At 38.9% G+C, this 10,988-nt stretch overlaps 1 protein-coding gene across 1 annotated transcript in view; it reads right to left on the reverse strand.

Moving 5' to 3' along the window:
* The window catches only part of ANKS1B (ankyrin repeat and sterile alpha motif domain containing 1B), a 1,816,017-nt gene that overhangs the window by 1,457,721 nt on the left and 347,308 nt on the right, over nucleotides 1-10,988 (reverse strand). The window lies entirely within an intron of this gene.

Consider the following 10,988-nt stretch of genomic DNA (forward strand, 5'->3'; position numbering starts at 1 on the left):
CAAACCTCCGCTTCTTAGTAGCCATTGACCTTGTCAGTTATGTAGGAAAGCCACTCACCTTCTCTTAGCCTTCCTTGGTCATCCTTAAGTGAAAATAAGAGTAATAATGCCTACCTCATGAGGCGTATTTGTATATTGATGAAATCACTCAATCAACGTGTATTTATTAAACATTGACTATGTGTGCCAAGATAAGCTCCCTGAGTGGTACAAGCTGTTTGTAATTGGCTGCCAGACTAAAGGTTGATACTCTGAAGCCACCCAGCAGTGCCATCGTAATCTGAGTCCATAAAGATTATAGCCAAGAATAGATCTACTCTGTAACACAATGGGTAATTATGAATCAGAATTAACTGAAAGGTAATGGGCTTGGTTTTCTTTTGTTTTTTATGCCCAGATAGTTTAAGGGTATCATTAAGAATAGAAATAGAACCCTGGACCTCAAACATTTGTATTCTACTGGGGGAGAGAGATGTAGAAATAAATATTTATGATAAATGAAGTCTAAGCAATTTCAAGCCAGGCCCTTGGGCAGGTAGGCAGGTGTGCAGCAACTTGGAACATCTGGGGCAGCTTTATTTTAAGGCCAGGCCCCTGGGCAGGTAAGGACAGGTGGAAAAGTGAGCACTTAGAACAACTAAGGGAGATGAACTTGTCTGTCAGTTTGTCATCCTGTGATGGCTTGCATGTTGCTGTGAAGCTGAAGGCTATGCCACCTGCAAAATGCCAGCAGGGTTATCCATGGAGGACAAGTTTCAGCAGAGTTTCCAGACTAGACAGACTTGGAAGAAGGAAGAGGCCATCCCTATCTCAAAGAATTGACCAGTGAAAACTTAATGAATAGCAATAAAACACGGTGTGATATATTACTGGAAAACTTTATGAATAGACCTGAAACAGTGTCCAATATAGTGCATAGTGCTTTAAGATGAGACCAACAAGTTAGAAAGCACTCAAAATATGACCAGGGAAGAGATGACTCCTCAGAGTAAAGACGACCTTAATGACATGGATGGAGTAAAACTTTTGGGACCTCCTTGGCTGATATGGCACATTTCAAAATGAGTAGAAACAGCTGAAGACATCCATTGATAATCAGAACATAGAATGTATGAAGTATGAATCTAAGAACATTGGAAGTTGTCAAAAATGCAATGGAATGCATAAAAATTGACATCCTAGGCATTAGTGAACTGAAATGGACTGATTTTGGCAATTTTGAATCAGACAACCATATGATAAACTATGCCGGGAATGACAAATTGACGAGGAATGGTGTGGTATTCATGGTCACAAAGACTGTTTCAAGATCTTTCCTGAAGTACAATGCTGTCAGTGCCAGGATAATGTCCATACATCTACAAGGATTATACCTCAAAATAAAAAAAACAAAAATCCTCACAACTGGCCTAATAACAGCTTCATGATGGATGGAGAAAATATTGAAGTTGTAAAGGATTTCATATACTACTATTATTAAAATCTACGCACCAAGAATCAAAGCTAAAGATGAAGAAACTGAAGATTTCGATCAACTTCTGCAGTTTGAAATTTACTGAGTGTGCAATCAAGATCTGTTGATTATCAGTGGTGACTGGAATGCAAAAGTTGGCAACAAAGAAGAGTTATCGGTAGTTGGAAAATACCGCCTTGGTGATAGAAATAAAGCTGGAGATCGTATGATAGAATTTTGCAAGACCAACAACTTATTCATTGCAGATACCTTTTTTCAACAACATAAATGACAGCTATACACATGGACTTCACCAGAGGGAAGACACAGGAATCAGAATGACTACACCTATGGCAAGAGGCGATAGAGAAGTTCAATATTTTCAGCCAAAACAAGGCCAGGAGCTGATTGTAGAACAGACCATTAACTGTTCATTTGCAGGTTCAAGCTGAAGTTGAAGATAATTAAAACAAGTCCAAGAGAGCCAAATATGACCTTGACAATGGCCCTCCTGAATTTAGAGACCAGCTAAAGAGTAGACTTGATTCACTGAACACCAATGACCAAAAACCAGAGGAACTGTGGGATGGCATCAAGAACATCATCCACGAAGAAAGCAAAAGATCATCAAAAAGACAGGAAAGGAAGAAAAGAACAAAATGATGTCAGAAGAGACTCTGAAACTTGCCCTTGAATGGAGAGTAGCTAAAGCAAATGGAAGAAATGATGAGATAAAAGAGCTGAATAGAAGATTTCAAAGAGCAGCTCAAGAAGACAAAGCCAACTATTATAATGAAATGTGCAAAGACCTGGAGTTAGGACATCAAAAGGGAAGAACACACTCAGCATTTGTTAAACTGAAAGAACTGAAGAAAAAATTTAAGCTTTGAGTTGCAATATTCAAAGATTCTATGGGCAATATATTGAAGATTCAGGAAACATCAAAAGAAGATGAAAGGAATACACAAAGTCACTGTACCAAAAAGAATTGGTTGATGTTCATCCATTTCAGGAGGTGGCATATGATCTAAAATCAATGGTATTGAAGAAAGAAGTCAAGGCTGCGCTGAAGATACTGGTGAAGCACAAGTCTCCAGGAATTGACAGAACACCCATTGAGATGTTTCCACAAATGGATGCTGTGCTGAAGGCACTCACTCCGCTATGCTAAGAGATCTGCCCAACTGACGGGAAGAGATCCATATTTGTATCCATTCCAAAGAAAGGTTATCCCACAGACTATGGAAATTATTGAACAGTATCATTAATATCATATGCAAGTAAAATCTTACTGAAGATAATTCAAAAACAGTTGCAGCAGTATATTGACAGAGAACTTCCAGAAACATAAGCTGGATTCAGAAGAGGACGTGGAATGAGGGATATAATTTCTGATGTCAGATGGATCTTAGCTGAAAGCAAAGAATACCCGAAAGATGTTTACTTGTGTTTTATTGACTATGAAAAAGCATTGAATTGTGTGGATCATAACAAATTGTAGGTAACACTGAGAAGAATGGGAATTCCAATATGCAACTGTACTCATGAGAAACCTGTACATAGACCCCAGAGTCTGTCATTCAAACAGAACAAGGGATTACTGCATGGTTTAACATCAGGAAGGGAGTGGATCAGGGTTGTATCCATTCACCGTACTTACTCATTTTCTATGCTGAGCAAATAATCCAAGAAGCTGGATTAAATGAAGAAGAGCATGGCATCAGGATTGGAGGAAGACTCATTAACAACCTGTGATACACAGATGACACAACTTTGCTGCTGAAAGTAGTGAGAATGACTTGGGGACTTACTGATGAAGATTAAAGCCTACAGTTTGCAGTATGGATTATACCTCAAAATAAAAAATAAAAAATAAATCCTCACAACTGGCCTAATAACAGCTTCATGATGGATGGAGAAAATATTGAAGTTGTAAAGGATTTCATATTACTTGGTTCTATAATCAACACCAATGGAAGCAGCATTCAATACATCAGACAGCATATTGCATTGGGCAAATCTGCTGCAAAGGACTTCTTTCGAGTGATGAACAACAAAGATGTCTCCTTGAAGATTAAGGTGCACCTAACCCAAGCCATAGTATTTTCAATCACCTCTTATACATGTGAGAGCTGGACAATGAATAAAGAAAACTGAAGAGGTGATGCTTTTGAGTTGTGGTGCTGGAGAAGAATGCTAAGAGTACCATGGACTGCTCAAAGGACTAACAGATCTGTCCTGGAAGAAGTGCAACTGGAATGCTCCTTGGAAACAAGAGTGGCCAGACTTCGTTTCACCTAATTTGGTCATGATGTCAGGAGGAACCATTCCCTGGAGAAGGATATCATGCTTGGTAAAGTGGAAGGTCAATGAAGAAGGTGAAGGCCCTCAATGAGATGGACTGGCACAATGGCTGCCACAATGGGCTCAGGTATAACAAGCATCGTGAAGCTGGCACAGGACCGAGCAGTGTTTCATTCTGCTATGCCTAGTGTCGCTGAGTTAGAGACGACTTGATGGCACCTAACAACAAAAACAAACAATTCCATGTGGCCTACAAAACCTAAAAGATCTGATCTCTGCCCACTCCACCCTTAGTATCATTCTCTATTTTCTTCTCCAGGGGTCTCAAAGGCTGGTCCCTTCCTTGGCAGGATTTATCTCCTAGGCCTATTTATATCACCATCACCTTTACCACTAGTTCTCAAACTTCAGCTTGACTGAAAATCACCTGGAGAGCTTGTTAAATCCCAGACTGCTAGGTCCAAGCCAGAGTTTCTGATTCCCTTTGGTCTGAGGTTTGAGAATTTCCATTTCTAACAAGGTCCCAAGTGATACTGACCGTCTAGAGATCACACCTTGAGAACCACTGCTCTATATCACATGTCAAATCTCAGCTGAAATGTAATTTAAGAAGTTATCCTTGAAGTCTACTGCTTTCCTGTGTGTTCCACATCAATATGTATTCCTCTCATCATAGTAACCATATTACAGTTTCATGTGATTGTCTATTTCCTTTGATAAACTACAAGTGCAGTGAAAAGTACACCACATCTATTTTTCCACCACTGTGTCTCCAGTGCCTAGTGCAGCACTTTTAAAATGTGGATGTTCAAAGAGTGCAGGCAAAAGAATAGAATGAAGGAACATGGAAAAGGAGATTGTGCTATATGTATTTATTGCAGGGAGAGATTAATTTTGCCTTGAGGAGGATTAAGAAAGATCTCAAAGAGGAAATTTTTAAAGCTATACAAACATTAGTTAGTTTTTGTTTTTTATTCCCTGCCCCTCCTAGAAACCTACAAATGTCTAGAAGGTCTTTAGTATTTCTGTGTGTTATAACAAATTGAATTATATCTTGTATTTACTAATAATCAAAAAAACCAAACTCACTGTCATTGAGTCATTTCTGACTCAATAGCGACCCCCATTGGGTTTCCAAGGATGTACGTTTTCACAGAAGTAGATTGCCTCATCTTCCTTCCATGGAGCAGCTGGTGAGTTTGAACCAATGACCTTCCGGTTAGCAGTCAAGTGCCTTATTCACAATGCCACCAGAGCTCCTTATATATGTACTAATAGTGCTGTCTACTGTGGGATCTTAATCTCAACCAGAAATAGAAATAACACTATAATATATACTGTAAAAACACCTTAATTTATAAAAGTCTACCGTGAAATCGAATCTAAAATGGTTTAGAAATTCATTGTTCAAGAAGGCTTTCAAAACACTGAGTACCTATCAACATGATATGAAAAATTTCCAGAAGGCACAAATGGAAGGCACTTAATTTATAATTCAACTGCATTATACTTGTAGGCACTAATTTAAAAAGAAAGAAAGAAAGAAAAAGAATAAATAAGTAAGTTATAAACATACAGCACTGTGCATAAGAAACAAATTGTGGAAACTTATTTTATTCCTTAAAATATGTGATATTTCAATAAGGGGCATGCCAAAAAGAGAAACCCATTGCCACCCAGTCAATTCCAACTATAGCATCCCTAAAGGACAGAGTATAGCTGTCCCACAAAATTTCCAGCGCTATGAATCTTTAACGAAGCAGGCTGTCTCATCTTTCTCCTGCAGAGGAGCTGGTGAGTTGAACCACTGACCTTTGGCTGGCAGACAAATGTCCTAACCACTGCCCCACCAGAGCTCCTTATAAGAGGTACAGTTAATTTTTCTCCACTTTCTGAAAAATAGTCCTTAAAACAATCCAATTTTTCTCAATCTCATTCTGCATTTATCAACCAACTTTCTGATTACTAATGTGATTCACTTATACTTTTGACAAGATTTTGGACCTGATGTCAGAGAAAGCCTTCTTGGAACAACACAGCTTTAAATTCTGAAAATAAACTTGACAATATGTTTAATACAGGACTGATCAGGGGGAAAGTAAGGGAATTCCTCAGAACCCAGGAAAAATAATACACACAGAGAGAGCATGAATCCAGGAGACTGGGATTGAAACAGGGGCATGTCCTGGAAGATCTATGGTTGATCTGTGGTGGACTACTGTTTGGGCTATAACCAGCCACTCATGAAGGGAGGGAGAGGAGGCAGCACACAAAGTCTGAAGCCCAAACAAGGTGAGAAACCAGATAAGAGATCCCTGCAAAAGCCAAAAAGCCCCAAAGAACAACACTCTCAGTGATAATTTTTTTTTTTTTTTTTTTTTTTTTTAATGTTGTACAGAAGGAGAGGGAGCTCTGGTGGCATAGTGCCTAAGGCATTTGACTGCTAACCAGAAGGCTGACAATTCAAACCCACCACCAGCTACTCCTTGGAAGGAAGACTGGGCAATCTACTTCCTTAGAGATACCACTTCAGAAACCCAAGGAGGGGTCACTATGAGTCAGATTCAACTTGATGGCAGTAGTTTGGTTCGTTTTTGTTTTGTTCTGTTTTCTTACAGAGGGAGGAAGCAGGGATGTATGTCTACCTAGGTCTTGGTTCTAGGTGGACTACAACAAAATAAATAAATCTCTTCTAAGAATTTCTAAACATGATCCTGCACTCACATAGGCTTGGGGTCAAAACTGCATGACCTTTATGGTCTTTAAATCCAGAGTCAAAAATGTAGGATAAAGTGATGCTGGGATTGTAGTACCTCCAAATGCTTCCAAAAAGTCAAACCAAATTCACTGTCATGGAGTAGACCCTGACTCACAGAGACTCCCATTGAGTATCCAAGGCTGTGACTCTTCATGGAAGGAGCCTGCCTTATCTTTTGTCCATGGAAGAGCTGGTGGGTTCTAACCACCAATCTTTTTGGCTACCAGCCAAATGCATTAACCACTACACAACCAGAGCTTCTTTTCCAAGCACTTAGCAGAGGCAAACATAAATCCTCTGGAAAAAGAATACACTTTAAGGTCAGATCAAAAAGAGTTCCACAGATAAAGCTCTGTTGTTGTTGTTGTTATGTGCCGTCAAGTCAAACTCGACTCATAGCGACCCCTCCTTGGGTTTCCGAAGCAGTATCACTACGGAAGTAGGATTGCCCAACCTTCCTTCCGAGGAGTGGCTGGTGGGTTTGAACCGCCAGCCATCTGGTTAGCAGGCAAGTGTCTTAGCCATTATGCTACCAGAGTTCTAAGAAACATGAATTCAGAATTAGAAATCACTGCACATCACAGAAAACAAGCCACCATGAGCAAGAATTAGTAGAAACAAACCATAAAACCTACAAAAACTTCACATATTGAAGTGATAAGCTACAGAATATAAAATATATAAACCAACGATATTAAACACCTAAAAGATAACATGAAATATGAGTAAAAAAACAAGAAGACTATCACAACTGACCACGTGTGTAAATGAACCTACTAGCACTTCTAGAAAAGGAAAATATAACATCTAATATGGATTGGCATAATAACAGATGAGCTACAGCTAAAGAAAAAGGTGTTGAATTAGGTGATAGACTTTTTAAAAGTATACAGAACACAATAAAAGGGAAAAAGATAAAAAATATGAAAGACAAAATAAAATAAGAAGATTCAATACTTGTCTAATCAGAGTTCCAGAGGTGAGTGATAAGAGATAAGTTATAGTCAATGGCTAAGAACTTTCCAGAACTGAGGAAAGACACTACTATTCAGTTCTAGGAATACTAAACAAGATAATCCTAGATATACCACAGTGAAAATACACAACACATAGGACAGAGATAATATCTTTAAAAATCTCAAAAGAAAACTCTAATTTTTAAGAAAGAAAAAGATAATTAGATCAATAACTGACCTATCAACAAAACTAATAAAACCAAAAGAAAGTATAATATTTTCATATTCCAAGAGAAAATAACTGTCATTCTAACATCCTATGTGCATACAATTTTATATCCAGTCAAACTATATTTGAAGAATGAGGGCAAGTCAAAAGAAGGACATAGTCAGACTGTGGTAGTTCTGTTTGTGTGTCAACTTGGCTGGGCCTGGTTGAGTGGCTGGGCAGCTGGTGGTAGTTAATCCCCATGAGGAAACTGGCAATCAACTCCATGGTGGGATCTACCACTAGCAGCTGGGTAGCTGCCTTTGGGTATGTGGTTTGCTTCCTGTATATAAGGAGAAGCCTTTGGGAATGGTCTCTAGCCTGTGGCATGCTTGGACCCTGCATGTAGCTGTGTCATTACTCAGCAGTCTTCTATGCTCTGCCTACCTTGAGACTTAAAATGAACTTGAGTTAATGGCCTGCCGTGTGGTTTGGCAACATCGGGACTTTGACTTTTGACTTGTCAACCTTGGGGCCTCTCAGCCTCAGCAGCCAGCAGCTGTCTGAGTGAAGAAATGCCTCTAGCTCCAGTGGGCTGGGAGCAGGAGGCAAAACTCAACCCCAAGGTTGAGGGGCTTTCACCCAGCCCCTAGAGCCTGGCACTTTGAACTTGGACTTAAAGCCTCCAAATTGTAAGAATAAACTCCTGTTTGTAAAGGCCATCCCATTTGTGGTGTATTTCTTGTCAGAGCAGCACTAGGCTACCAGAACACAGACAGACTAAAAGTAAGTGGTCACTGAGAGAACTTCTAAAAGATTTAATTCAGTGAGAATAATATGAGATGCAAGAAGTAATGGTGACTAAAGAGAATGGTAAACATAAGATTAAGTTTAAACAAGCTGATCATACAAAAAAATAAGAATGTCTACTTTTTGCACTGATTTGGTTTCCCAGATACAGGATAGTGTATACTTTAGACAATGAAAGAAATATATCCTCCACCATAAATAAATAATTTTCCTGGAGGAAATGGATGCAGAAGATCTGGGTTCTGATGACAGCTCAGCTTTTAGTAGCTATGTGACGTTGGGCAAGTCACTAAGTATTTCTGAGAATTTATGTATGCTTTAAATTAAAAATATATATGTACTTAAAAGCCACATAGGTTACTGGAAGCATTAAATAAGATAAATATACAACAGATAAGATAAATGTTTTTTTAACCTATGAAGTAATGATAAGTATTATCATTATTATAACCACTGGTTAAAAAGCATTTAGGAGACCTTATTGAAATACTAACTTCAGTAATGTTAATATTTTGAAATTACATACACATATATATCCTTTCTCAGAAGGAAGGTTGGGTGATCTACTTCTGCAGTGATACTGCCTCAGAAACCCAAGGAGGTGTTGCTATGAATAGGAGACGACTGGACAGCATATAACAACAACAAGAACAACAATATACCATTTACATATTTCCAAGATAAAAATGCTAAATGTTAAACAGAAACTAGTATTATCATACAATGAGTAAGAAGAAACGGGATCATTGAACAAAAATGGAAAATGTTAGCACGTAATTAATATAGTTTCAACCTGTAAAGATGAATCCATTTTTACAAATCTGAAGTTGATGTGATCAGCTACTTTGTTAAGAGAATATGAGAACTGTCCAGTGGGAGTGTTCTCTTTGCTCTAAGGTAAACATTGACACCGGGAACTATTCAATACTGTGAGCAAAATATTACCAAAAATAGTGTTGTTGTTGTTGTTGTTATGTGCCATCTAGTCAGACCCAACTCATAGTGACCCCTCCTTGGGTTTCCAAGGCAGTATCACTATGGAAGTAAATTGCCCCATCTTCCTTCCAAGGAGTGGCTGGTGGGTTTGAACCGCCAGCCTTCTGGTTAGCAGTCAAGTGCCTTAGGCACTACACTACCAGAGCTAAAATGCCAAACCAATGGATACTTTTTCTTCCAAAATATACATTTAATATTCTAATAATTTTATTCCTTATGCTAGAGACAGAAAATTGGAAGAATATTTTTCAAGATAAAATTCAGCTTTCTTAAAAATCAGGTACTCTACAGCTTATTTCCCCTAACTAGAGTCAATATCTCTTACTCTCATCAAATTAGCACCACTTTTCATATGAATCAAATTTCTTCATTTTTGGGGAATATGTTCTTTATAATTAACATAATTTCTAAAACAATTATGCAACTGGTAATATCAAAACCCACCATTTATCCATCAGCTTGTTTGTTGTACTGTGGTGACTTGTGTGTTGCTCTGAAGCTGGAGGCTATGCCACTGGTATTCTGAATAACGGCAGGGTCACTCATGGAGGACAGATTTCAGCGGAGCTTCCAGACTACTACACAGGGAAGAAGGAAGGGGCCGCCCACTTCTCAAAGTATTAGCCAGTGAAAACCTTAGGAATATCACTGAAAAATTATCTGATATATTACTGGAAAACATTATGAATAGCCCTGAAACACTGTCTGATACAGTGCTGGAAGGTGAGCCCCTTAGGTTGGAAGGCACTCAAAATACAACAGGGAATGAGCTGGCTCCTCAAAGCAGAGTTGGCCGTAATGTCAGGAATGAAGCAAAGCTTTCAGGATCTTCATTTATTTACTCAAAATGGGAAGAAACAGAAGCAAACAACCATTAATAATCAGAACATTGAATGTACAAAGTATGAATGTAAGAAAATTGGAAGTTGTCAAAAATGAAATGGAATACATAAAGATCAATATCCTAGGTATCAGTGACCTGAAATGGACTGGTTTTTGGCTATTCTGAATCAGACAATCATATAGTCTACTACCCTGGGAATGATAAACTGAAAAGGAATGGCATGGCATTTGTGGTGGTTATGTTTCTGTATCAACTTGGCTGGGCCTGACTGAGTGGCTGGGCAGCTGGTGGTAGTTATTCCCCATGATGAGACTGCCAGTCAACTCCATGGTGGGATCTACCACAAGCAGCTGAGTAACTGCCTTTGGGATGTTGTCTGCTTCCTGTATATATAAGGAGAAGCCTTTGGGAATGGTCTCTAGCCTATGGTATGCTTGGACCCTGCATATAGCCGTGTTGTTGCTCAGCAGCCTGCTATGCTTTGTCAAACTTGGGACTTAAAATGGACTTAAGTTAATGGCCTGCCATGTGGTTTGGTAACATCAGGACTGTGCCTTTTGACTTGTCAACTCTGGGGCTTCTCAGCCTCAGCAGCCAGCAGCTATCTAAGTGAAGAAATGCCTCTAGCTCCAGTGAGCTGGAAGCAGGAGGCAGAGCTG

Source organism: Orycteropus afer, unplaced genomic scaffold (genome assembly GCF_000298275.1).
Source record: "Orycteropus afer afer isolate SDZICR_OR568_19922 unplaced genomic scaffold, OryAfe1.0 scaffold00177, whole genome shotgun sequence".
Taxonomy (NCBI): Eukaryota; Metazoa; Chordata; class Mammalia; order Tubulidentata; family Orycteropodidae; genus Orycteropus; species Orycteropus afer.